The 13,498-nt window shown below is 34.4% G+C and overlaps 1 pseudogene; it reads right to left on the reverse strand.

Moving 5' to 3' along the window:
* Positions 1-2,329: 2,329 nt before the first annotated feature.
* LOC120184409 lies at positions 2,330-12,384 on the reverse strand (annotated as a pseudogene).
* Between the last annotated feature and the right edge of the window lie 1,114 nt (positions 12,385-13,498).

Genomic DNA, 13,498 nt, shown 5'->3' on the forward strand with positions numbered 1-13,498 from the left:
CCAGGGGGAAGGTTTCATCTTTTATTTAATTCAGGGTTCTTAAATGTTGCCTGAAATCCCAAAGTGATTTAAAAGTCACATTACTACCATGGATTAAAAGTTCCTATTTGCACTTCGAATAGAATCTCAAAGTGAAAATTATGTTTTTTCTTTTACGTTTAATTTGTTTTTTCTTTAGTTTTTATGTAAGTAACATGCCATTTGTCACTTTTTTATTAGCTCATGTGTTTTTTCCTTTAATTTGTGTTAATTTTAAATTTAAAATATTCACAGATTGAAATTTTAGGTACCTATTTTGATCAAAAAATACTTTAGGTACTTAAAATAAAGTTGGTATATTTTATGTATTTATTTGTGATATAAACCTTAAAATTTATATGTTTATAATGTTTAAAAGGACATGTAAAATGTTTACCCATTTATTTTCACTAATCCAAAGATTGTTAAAAAAAAGTGTAAGAAGAGTGAAGCGATGAAGAATTTGATCAGTAAAGATGATTAATGAACATAGTACGATAGAGATAGTATGGAAAACTATATATTAGTCAAACCCAGTCAAAATCTTTATCTCAAATGTCAAAAATAGTTTCAGGTCTGGCAGTGAATACATCGCATCAATATTTTGTCACATCTAATAACGACGGTTAATATTGGATGATCAATTTGTTATAAATTGATAACATCGTTGATCAAATTATTAGTTTTAAAATATTAATAAAAAAAGATACTCAAATATAAATGGTCATGTATAATTTATCTTTTTTTATATATATAAAAATTGTTTTCACATAGGGTGGTTTTCACACATCGGTCATAGAAAAAAAAGGAAATATCACACTCCCAATGCAACACATTTGATTTGGCATCTTCAAGCTTTTTAACCCACTGAATATGCGTGAAACGGTCATGCATGGATGACAAGCATGACTTTTTTTTTCTTTCAGATATTTTTTAAAATATTATAAGAGTAATATATTGATATCTATTTAAATTTATTTTTAAAAAGAAGTATGTATATAAAAATATTAAATGGGTGGAAATTAGTTCACGTACTTCCACATTTCATTCCAGGTTGAACAGTCAAGCCACATGATTTAGCAACAAACACTACTTTCTCCATACTAACAAGCTTCTCAACGCCTGGTGTAACGTACTTGCACATGCATGGAATATCCAGGCCTTTTACCACATCACACCAGCTCTTCGACGGTGGGATCTCCGGCCCTGGTATTTTTTACGACCATTGGGATACCAAGCTCGGAATACTCATCTCGCATTGGGCCTAGACTCCATCGTGCTGTTCCCAGAGATTCCAACCGTCACCAACATTGCCAGGCTCAAGAAACCAAAGCTTGACGATGCCATTTGCTATTTCTTTTATTCTCTCTTATTTTTTTATCTAAGAAAAACTATATATTGAGATTTGAGAGAAACACTTTGGTAATTTCTGACATAAATACCCATAAACTAGTGGCCCTTTAAAACTTATTGGGTAAAATACACGTTTAGTATTTTAACTATCACTTTTATTCCATTTTAATCACTCTGTTATTTTTTGTTTCATAATCATACATAACATTTCATTTTGGTTTCATTTTGATCACCCGTTAAAAAATAATTGTAATGTTAACATATCATCATTGATTTTTTTTTTTAAAAAAATCACACCAGCAAATCTATTAATTTTTTAATAACAAGTGATTAAAATAAAATTAAAATGTAATATTATGTATGATTTTAGAAAGAATAACACTTAAGTTGAACACCAACAGTTCTATTATTGAATTCTATTCGGGCCGAATTTTAAAGTTGAACACATCTTTACTCAAAAACTCACAAACATAAAATTATCAAATACAACTTAAACTCAAAATAAAATTGAATATTATCTCAACTCTAAAGCTCAACTCCAAATCAAATGTTAAAGTTCGACTCAAGCTCAAAAAAAAATTTAGACAAAACATTCTAACTTTAACTCAATTGAAACTCGAACTAAAAAATGAACCCTTAATACATGAAAACCTTAAATTATATGTTTTTTCAAAAAGAAAAAAACATATAAATGTTAAAAATATTAATAATTTAATTTAAAACATTAAAAATTTAATATATTTTTCTTCGATTTGTTTGCAAACTTTTCGAGTCGGGTATCAAGTAACTCACTTCAGCTTTTTAAGAAATCAATTTGAGTTCAAGCTAGAGAGTCCATTCGATTCAAATATTGATTAAACTTTAACCGAATCAATCTCAAGTAACTCACGCACTGTCCCTTTTCGTTTCAGCTCTAATCACTCTAAAAACATTTCTACTCATGCATGCATTTTTTGAAGGATCAAATTAACATTTCTTAATATATTTCTATTGGAAACGAATCACACCGTTTAGAAGTCTTACATGATTTCAGCGTCAGAAAATTTACATGTAATTCTAGTCCTACAAACAAATATAACCCCCTACCACTTTATCTCAGTCCTGTTACACCAATTAAATGTTAGACTGAAAATCTAACCTAAGTTGCTTCTGTTCCATCATCTAACAAATTCAACAAATCTGCTAACTTACCTGGATGCAACTCGGGAGAGACCCCAACTGCAATCATCTTTCAAATGATCGTGAAACCCAAGGATCCCGATTTAGGCTTCATCATCATCCACAGTTGCAAGAGCATCAGGTCCTGTATTGATTCTACTATCTTGTAAGATAACTTCTCATCAGATGTTAATGTTACCGTATATGGTTTCGATTCAATGTTAAAAGTTTGTCATGCATCTATACTTTGCTTCTCACTAAAGGAAGTCCCATTTTGTTTGAATTTATGTTCAAGTTGGGACTCTTAGTACCCTGGTAAGGAGGGAAGGCACCATGTACTTCCTCAGAAGATTCAGTTCTAGATACCAACATTTTGTAATTCAGCCAATTGAGATTCATCAACTCTTTTGGCCACCATATTGGGACAGAGAGGAGGGGTCGTCTTACGGCAGACATGACACCTAAATCCAATAATCTTGCTTTCGTTCTCTGAATTAAGCCCATAAGCATCTCCATGAAACCATTCTGCATAAAATTAATTGACAGAAATATTATGGAAAAATACAAACAATGAAATTTTCAAGCATCAGCATGGAGGCAGTAGCCTATAGTGAGAACTGGTTAAAAGAAGATGAAAACTAATTACCTTCACAAATTTCACATGCAATATAGTTTGAATTGGATGCGTATCCTGATTCACAACAAAGAAGACATCTGGGTGGATCAGGGGTGATGGTCATATGTTCAGGAGGAGCAAACACCATTTTTCTTTGAAATTGCATCACCCGTTCATCGTTTGGCTTACTAGATAACCGAAGACCGTTAAGCCAGTAACTACTGTAAGCCCTTGTTCTCTTCTTCTGCCAAGAAATTTCCTTTATTTTCTTAGGTGCTTTCTTCTTTGGTTTCCTTTTGCCTTTCTTGCACTTACCAGACTTTTTCTTTTGCAAAGTAACGTATTTTATTTTCCTAGGTGAACGGCGCAGTGGCACAGCAGCAGCAACCTTTTTATCCTTCTGTGATCGTAGTGACATTCGTACCGCCAGTAACTTTTCATTAGCCCTTTTACCTTTTTGTGGCAGTTTCCTTGCACTTTTTCCGCTCGTCTTCCACCCCTTTGTATCACCCTTTCCTCTTTTCATGACATTACCTCCTTTTTTTGCATTGACACTCGACTTGCCATCTTGGCAGCGATGGCATGTATATGCGCAATCCCTAACGATAGCTCCAGCGAATTTTCTAACATGCCTCTTATGAAAATATCCTGAAATTATATCAAACTAATCAGAAATGTGAAATATATGTAAAGAAAAACACGTATGATTGGAAGCTCATAAAAGCAATTAGCATCAACCAATCATCACTTTGTAAAACAAATCAAGCATTTAAGAGCAAGAAAAATACACTTTATTAATATAGAAGAGAACCACTTACCCTTACAATACCGACAGCAGACAGCTTCCCTGACAATTTGATAAAAAAAAAACAAAACAAAAAACAAAAACAAAAATCATAGTTAATCAAAAGAAAAAGTTAAGGAGTATTAGGGCATAAACTACGAAAATGGGTATTCTTGAACATCCATTCAAACCGAACTTATCCCTGAACTCTGAAGTATTGGATCATTTCTTGATGAAGGGTTAACTACTTATTAGTGCTTGAATAAGAATTGAGAAGACTAAATAATTCTCCATCCCAAATATATTCAGTGCCATTATCTCGTAAAAGAACAACTATTTATAAACACCAGCAAAAAAATGTTAATATGTTCTAGTATCTGACAAAGCATATCTTCTAAGTTCTTTTTTCCTTTTCAGTATTAGTTATTAACAAGTTTTGAAAATGACTGACATCGTATTTGAGACTGATTCATAGAAACAACAGTTCCAATACCATGAAACTAAAAACTTCTAGAAATGATAAAGCACTCAAAAGTAATAGAATGATTGTTTCTACCTGATGAAAACATCTTTGTTACAGTGCCCACATTGATAATACTCTGACCTTTCTGCTTTAGAGAAGAGATAGAGGAAACCCTTGTTCTTCGATGACTTCTTTGCCACCCTACTTATCTCAGAAGATTTTTCAGAAATCATCTTATTAGACATCCGGGCAATTTTCCTCTCTTCGAAACTTTTGACAAGATGCAAGGGCAAATAAGATTCATTCAACCAATATTTCTTTCTTTCACTTGAAGATTCTTCAACAACAGCCCCATATCTTTTGACAATGTCAGGGATGATTCTCCTCTTCCCAAAATCAAGAAGATACTTCACCACATCTCCCTCTATGGATTTTCGGCGCACAACACATTTCTTGAACAGTCTAATTGATTTCTTAAAGTCCTTGTCTATTGTAGAGAGAGCATGTGAGCTTTCAATGTCATCCCACCTAATGTTTGATTCAAGTTCTCTTACCTGAAAATATAACAAAAAGAAAGCCAGAACTCAAAAGAATGGTTTGTTCATGAAAACTTTGATAACCGTATTAAAAAACATGTAACCAAAAATGCAAATAATCAAGGAAACTAACCAACCATGTAGGTCAACTGTAGAATATTATCAACTGCCTTGTGTCCGCTTAAGACATTTATAAATGAAAACATATGGCTTAATGATGTAACCATAGTTGGCCAAAATTAAATAAAGAAACAATACCAGACATTATAACTAAATAGCATTTGCTTTGCATACATATCTAACATGCGCAAGATAAGGAGGAAATAAACAAGCCAGTATCTAAAGTTGAATCCTATTGGATCCCAGGGCAAAAAAAAAAAAACTTTCTCGAACAAGCCAGTATCTAAAGTTGAATCCTACTGGATCCCAGGGAAAAAAAAACTTTCTCGAACTGCCAGACCTTTCAAGCCAGTTTCTGGACTCCTTTAAAACCCATAATCTTCCTTCTAGGGCTGTTCCACTCTTCAACCCAGCCACCTTCATATTTTCACCTCTCGACAGCCTCAAATCACAATTACTACACCTACTGCATCTCTTCTTTACCGAAAACACCACCAACACATGAATTTTATTTGTTATTTTTTCCTCTTCACTTGAAGCATTTTATTTTTCTCTATCATACATCTAAAATGGTACGTCAACCACAATTCACTTCCCCTAAACCAAGCAAAAATCATCTAGTTCCAAATAAAAGTTAATTGCATCTGTAACCAAAAACAAAGACCCAAAGTTATGGCCTTCCCAAAAGTGATTTTAACATGGCTACGATGAAAACAGACACAGAAGCCAAGAAATTCCCCTTCTACCAAAGTTCTCTCTTAAGACCCAATGTTCTATCTTAAAACCTTTTTTTTCATTTTAAAGCTTTTAATCAATAAAATTAAAAAATAAAAGGAAATAATACTTATTTTCTTTTAAGGGGAAAAAATAATAATGCTTTGATGCATTATATTGTGATAAATTACTTTTTTACATATTAACCCTTTGAATTTTTCCAAAGAGAGATAAAGTATTTTCCATACAGCCTGATGGGTTTATATATTGTTATATAGTCTTTTCCCTGTAGCATCATGAGAAAGAAATCAATATTTGAAAGAAAAAAAAATATTTAAGCCACAGGATATTATGCCTACAATCAGTGCAGCCATATGGAAAGAATTACAAAATAATAGAAAACTGCATGAAGATTGAAGTCAATAGTCTACATTTCTTTACAATTCAATCAACACAGACAGCTGGAAGATAGGCATCAATATTTTCCCTCCACTTTTGCAGCTATTATCTATTACAAATAAGACACGAGGGGGTAAGGAATCATACCTGGAAAGCAAGCTGTTGTACATTAGTTGATGACTCAACAGCAGCTCGCCATGCAACAGACTTGATTCTCTTTGAAAAATCTGCACTCTCAGGATAGAGTATGCCTGGTATCTTTTTGCCTCCACCTGCAGAATTTAAATTTTAAAGAAATTCAGAATCATTATTCTTTTTTTTTTAACAATACCAACCAAAAACTTAGAAGAACACTAGGAAAAACGCAGACCTTGCCTAGCTGCTTTGGAAACCAGAGAGCGAGGTAAAACCTTCCAGTTGAACAACTGACGAGAAAACGTACCACCTCTCCACCAACAAATACTTGGTCCAACAGCAGGATTCGAAGTTTTTGCAATCCCATGCTTGGCAGATCCACGACTTGAAGCAATCACAATATGAGAAGCCGAGCCCATAGTGACAGCAGAATCCACATGTTTCATCCAGTCTGTTGAAAGAGCAAGATGATGCAGGTTTGCCTCTAACTGTGCATGTGAGACTAATAATGTCAGAAACAATAGAGAATAAGCTCTAAGTAGTCTAACCTCTATAAGTTACCAGTTTTTATATGCTTTTAAGTGGATATAGTTGATATATGACCAGTATCTAGCTCAACTTATTCAAAGAGCTGAGGTGAGAAAAGCTAACATAACCAATATAAGCCCATCAAATCTTCTAATAAACTTGAGTGAACCAGATAATAATTTAATAGAAAAGGAAGGTTAATGACCCTAACCCAAAGTCCAAAATTATCTGAAACTGAAAAAATTTGCTTTGGCATGATAATGTGGAAAAGTTTTTGGAAATCCAAATGTCCAGCCAAACCTAACCCAATCCAGTTTAACACTAAAATATCAATAACCTTAACGGAAAACAATCCACACTCCACAGAAGTCGAAAAGAATCCCAACCTAACCCAACCATTGCTGCCACCACTAAATAAACAGTTTTCAACAAATTTCAATTCGCAGCAATCAATGATATAAGTGTGCATGAGTGAAAATTTGAAAGAGATGAGTTAGACTTAGCAAATTAGCAATAACATATAAAACAGAAATTTCTACATTTTACAAAAAATAACTAGAAAATACTTACCGTTAGCAATAAATGTTTAACAGATGCAATACTAGATGCCTTGAGAATGCTTTTATGCCAGATCTTCATGTAGTTGAGATTCAGCCATGGACCCGAAAGAAGCCCATTCAAACGATTTTCGATGGAAAATATATGACACATTACATCTAAAACATGGCCCTTTTTATTCCACCTTGACTGAAGGTCAACCATCTCACTTTTTGAAACTTCCGGAACACAACCCAAAGCAATTTTAAACAAGCAATCTGTATCATCCACAGGATATCTACAGGGGAAGCACCACCCACAATTTTCCTTACGAGCATCTACGTATATATTATGAATATCCGGCCAAGGAAACCTGTTGGATTTCTTCAAAATAACTTTCATCTGCATCGCAATTATCTCCTCCAGCGATAAAAGTGAATCATCATTTGTTTTTTCTGCTGGCTTACGCATCAACTCTTCTACAACTAATGTGGCAGTTTGGGCAAAACTATAGCGGTTCATGTAGTCATCCCCAGGCTGCAATTGCGATGCATTGCCTCTTTTTGCACTTATGACACGTGAAGCATGGGAAGATGCTAACTTTCTCTTGCTTTCTTGCTTAGCATCTAAAACATTTGATACCGAAGAACCATCTTCAAGAGTTAAACATATTCCTGGTATCTCAAATTGGTTTGAGACCACAACAGATCCCTGTTTCCGAAAGTTAGGAAAGACTGAACCCATTTGCATTGTTTCAGCTGACCCTTCAGAACTCATATGTGGAATTTCTGTTCCAGCCACCAAATCCAACATGTTTGCCAACTCTGACACCTCAATATCATGATGATCAGAATGTCCAGCAACTCCTTTCGCTTCTGGATTTCCACCAGAAGCAGCCTCATTCTTTATGGCACATGTTTCTGCAGAAAAAACAGTTGGAAGGGGTGAGCTAACAGTAGGAATTTCTCCCTTTCTATGTGTCTCTGAACAAGCAGAATTCAGAGATTCAAAGTTATTACTGGCACAATTTGAGCCAACAGCTACATCCCACTGCTTGCAAATCGCTTTTAGTATGTCACTGTACTGGCATGAGGATTTTAGCACATCAAGTACAAGGTTGAGGTCATATCTATGGTAGTAATTTGATGGGTATTCAGCATCAAATGAATCTAATCTGAAATATCAACAACAAAATGTCAATAACAGCAGAAACAACAACATATTGAAAGTCATTAACCCTGACATAAGTAAAATTCTGTGTCCATATTATGTTAGATGATGGAAATAAATGCTTGCATCCTGCTTAAGACACAGATGGAATCTGAGATAGACAAAGGTTGGGGAAATAAAGGACAACACATTCAGAAATAGACACAAACACTGGCAGAAATCAAATCATTTAGAGTAATAGACCAAAGCAACTCAAATTCTATCATGACACAATAAAATACTCATCCATCAAATTAATTTATTAGAAAGAAATATAATTCATCATGGATAACACAAAATTCTAACTGGTAACTGATTTTTGGACATGCGCAAAAGAATATGAAATCCAGTGTTTGTTGTTCATAAATTATTTTACTCAACAAGTAACAAACTATTGAAGTTGTCGTCTCTAGTTTTGTAATTCATAAAAGTTTTAAACCTAAGATTAGAAGATAGGTTTTCCTGTTTATCTTCAGCAACCTCTCTCAAACAGAAATGCACAACAAAAAATTTGGGTAAAAAACTGTGCAACAATATCATTCACACAGACTGATGATTAAAAAATAGAAGCATGCTAACCGTCAATCTGCAAATTTTATATGGACATCAGAAATTCCCAAAAGATCATAATCATGTCAAATAAAATGATTCTTCAGTAAAACAATGCAACACAAAGTGTCATAAATAGTGAGGATAGCTGTTAAAGGCTGTGTCAATGATGTTTCTATATCACATACCATTTGTATGGATAATGATATGAAGATTCCATGGTTAAAGTACTATATATACATATACATATACATATACATATACATATACATATACATATACATATACATATACATATACATATACATATACATATACATATACATATATACAACAACTCATCAAGTTATTGCCTTCTTCACACAATAAGGTTAATAATAGCTACTAGTAACAATTAAAACAATTTCTGACGAACTTAAAAAGAATATGGAGGGAAATGATAGGTAAAAAAAAAAAAGACAACCAGGGTTATAGTCATTCTTCATCAATAAGCTAGGAGAGAACTTCCAACTCATAATACAGACATGCATTCATGACTCATCAACAATGGTAGTACTAGAAATCATTATTTAAAAGGCTATGTAAAAGAACTTACACTAACAAGTAACCAGAGCTGTTATAGTATAACCGACCATGAGGATCGATGCCCAAAAGCTCCGCTCCTCTAAGTGATTTACGAGGTTTCACCCAAGGCTTCTCTCTTTCAATTGCACATTCAGGGCAATACCAGTCACCTTCTGGCAAAAGATCATTCACGACACCTACGCACTTTGAATGGTAAGCAGCAGGACAGCCATCACAGCATATTAAACTCCCATCCATCTTACAAAGGCAGCAATCATCACTATTCCAGTCAGTAGTGTCGTCAATTATATCCTCACTTGGGCTAGATCCACCTGATACGTCCATGACAGCTTTTCTTTTCTTGCAAACTCCATTGTTCATATTTCGACCAAAATCCATGTCAGACTCAGATGTCAAAGACCTTCTATTAATCTCAGATCTTACAGCTTCAACCTCGATCAAATCATCACACAAACACCTAAGTATCTCAACCTTAACAGATGCAGGTAGTATATAATAGTCACTTCTGAATAGTTTCAAACTAGTAAGATCAAAACAATAACCCAATCCTGAATCATGAATGAGTAGATACTCGACCAAGAAAAAGGGCCATGTAATAGAGTCCAAGAAACCCCAATTAAGACTCCTACATTGTATGATCAACAAGAAATATTAAACAATGATAACTAGAAAACAAAAACAATGTTGGAAACGCAAGGGCAAGAGAGGGAAAAGAAATGGAAAGAGAAAAAAATACCTTAAACATTCAGAAGCAGATTCAGAACCTTCATTAGATAAGTACTCCAAATGCTTTCTCAGGGTTTGCAAAATGGAAACATGAATACAATCAAATAATGTGATGGGAAACTGGCACTTCAGTGCAGCCACAAAATCCTCCAACTCAAAGGGACTTAAAAATAATAAAGTACTAAATGACCGTAAACAAGCATAAATAGAAAAAATATCAAGTTCAGAAATCCCATCCAAATTCAAATTCTTGGAAGATGGTGGTAGTTGCAGTTTTGGAGGAAGAACAACAGGCTCTTCAGACACTTTACGACCTGAAGTAATCGGTTTCTCCTCTGTTACTGCACTAACTGAAGGAGATGTTGCCAAACCAGAAACAGCACATATTGCAGGTGGTGTTGAGCTTGAAACACTATTTCTAGAAGACTCTCTACGAGCACTTCTTCTTAAAACCCTTTCTGTTGAAGAGTCCAAGTCCTTTCCAACCTTTATTCTCTTTCTCCGACCACTAGCTTGTTTGAGTGCACTTCTGATATCAACTCGGCACCCATCAATTACTGCAGCAACAGACTCAGGGACACCCTCTAACCCAACAGCACAACAACCATCAGCCTTGACGACATCCAGATCCACAACAGCACCCTTCTCAAGAATTCCTTCAACAGAACTAAAATCTGAATGATCTTTGTTCAATTCCTTGTTAGAAACACCCTCTGCAACATCATTTTGCTCCATTATCTGTGTTTCTTTAGGTATCTCAGCACAAGTGGTAGATTCCCTCCTTTCCCCTTGCCATCCACAGTTACCATCAATAGCACCTTTGTCAACCTCCTCATCAGCCCCTAAATTCAAATCAAAACCACATTCCTTCCCTTGGGTTTTACAATTAAGATTGATATTATCATCCAAATTGCAACTCGCATCCAAATTCAAATCAATAAACCCTCTCTTCTTCACATTCTCTCCCCCACCAAAAGAAATTTCATTATCATTTAAATGATTATTACTACAAGTATCAACATTAAAATCAAACCCAGAAGAATTCAAGTCAAACCCATTTTTCATTTCAATGTCCCCATTCCTATTTAAATCCAAATCCGGCATAGATCCAATTCCCTTATCATCTAGAGTTTCACTCAAATTCCCATCAATAACCTCATCCTCCCTCAAATCCCCAGCAAAACCTTCATTCAGATCAACATTCGTATTTAAATTCAACCTTGTATCAATAGCTAGGGTTTCTTTATTTGCAGTACCTGGACAAACACGAGCCTTCCTCTGAACACGGCGTCGTTTTCTGGGTCTTCCAACCCTCGGCTTCTCACGGACAACCCCAAACTCAGGGCCGGATCCCGGGTCAAGGGTTGGGTTAGAAGCATCAGCCATGACAAGAGAAGCAACTTGATGAAGGTCTAGTTCCTCTGAATGGCCGTTCTCGTAAAGGATCTTGAAAACCCCAGATGAGGAATCAAAGGAATCAACAGTGCCGGAGTGAAGACCAAATCCTTTGAATTCTTTCTTCACGGATTTGCCCACAAACTCCATTTTCTCATTTCCGCATTTTCTTCAGTTTCTTCCCCACTGTTTTTTGGTATTCGAAGAAAACTAAAATATCTGTGGAGAATAAAAGGGAGAGGAAAAGAAAGAAAACCCAGACAGGAAATGTTGATTTAAATTCAACCGAATAAGATTCGGAAGGGTTTTAGTCGAACGAAGAAGCAAAAAGGGAATTATGGGTTTTCTTCTTAAAACGGATAAGTTATTTGAATTCGAGGGTTCAATGGGTAAGACTTTGGGTTCTCTTTGTACAATGATATTAGGAGAAAAATGAAGAAATGGGGTCTCTTTCAATTCAATTCAGGAGACGGAGACATAAAAAGTGGTGAACTTGGGACAAAAGGTGCGATGTTAGGTGCGAATCAGATGTTGAGGAAGAAAACGGCACAATGCGAAATCTTTTTTAATTACTAAAAATTGTTTTTTATGAAAATTTTATTTCTTCATCTTACAATTTGAACTCCGTTATTTATTGATCCGGGTCAAAAGAGGGGTACTATTGGGATGAAAGATGAAATTATTTAAATATAAATTTTATACAATACGTGCTTAATTTTTAAAATAATTAATTTTTAATTTTTACTTAAAAATTATATTTTTTTATCGATCTAAGGTAAGTACAGTGACATTATCTTTTTAAAAATATTTTTTAATCATTTAATATTGAACATTCATACCTTTAATATCTATGGTTTTCTAGCTTAGAAACTCACAGAGTAACAACAATTTTTTTATCACCAAGATCGTTTAGTTCGTACTAGTTCATAATTATATTAAAAGAGAAAATATCATTACAATAACATTAAGATTATAATCAACTAATACTTAGTTGGTAAAAAGGCATTAGATGTCCTTATACATATAATTTTTTAAAAAATCAATGTTATCCTCGTATTATTTTTTCTTTCAATATGGCCCTTTAACTCAGAAAAATAAATTCAATGTGATCTTTTGACCAATGTTTTTTGTCGTTGACCGTTGCAGTATTGGCGTGTCAGTTCACGTGCTGACATGGCAGTCCATCTGTCATGTTAGAGTTACCAATTTAACTCATCTGTTATGTCATCCATCACTCTAATCTGCAACCCTAGACTACCATGTCAGCACCATGAACTATTGCGTCATCACCGTAACGATCAACGACAAAATAAAGTTAGTCAAAGGGTCACATTAGTTTTATATTGAGAGAAAAAAATATGAAGGCTACATTGATTTTTTTCAAAAGTTCAGAGACCTCTGATACCTTTTTACCTACGTTAAATTCATTAATTAAGGTTAACCGTAATAATATTAAATTTTTGTTAAGTTCATTAATTAAGGTTAGCGAGAACTTTATCTCACCGACTTCTCTTTCCTTTTCTTTGTTAGTATTTGTCTTTCCTCAACTCTCTATTTTCCTTATTTGATTTGTATGCTTTGCAAGGAGAAGCATGATCGTCGGACCATCGTTGGTCTTACAATTGCTACTGCATGGGGAGGTGTCTGATTGATACTATGATTGGGAAGTCGAT

Source organism: Hibiscus syriacus, unplaced genomic scaffold (assembly GCF_006381635.1).
Source record: "Hibiscus syriacus cultivar Baekdansim isolate YM2019G1 unplaced genomic scaffold, ASM638163v2 tig00112888_pilon, whole genome shotgun sequence".
Taxonomy (NCBI): domain Eukaryota; kingdom Viridiplantae; phylum Streptophyta; class Magnoliopsida; order Malvales; family Malvaceae; genus Hibiscus; species Hibiscus syriacus.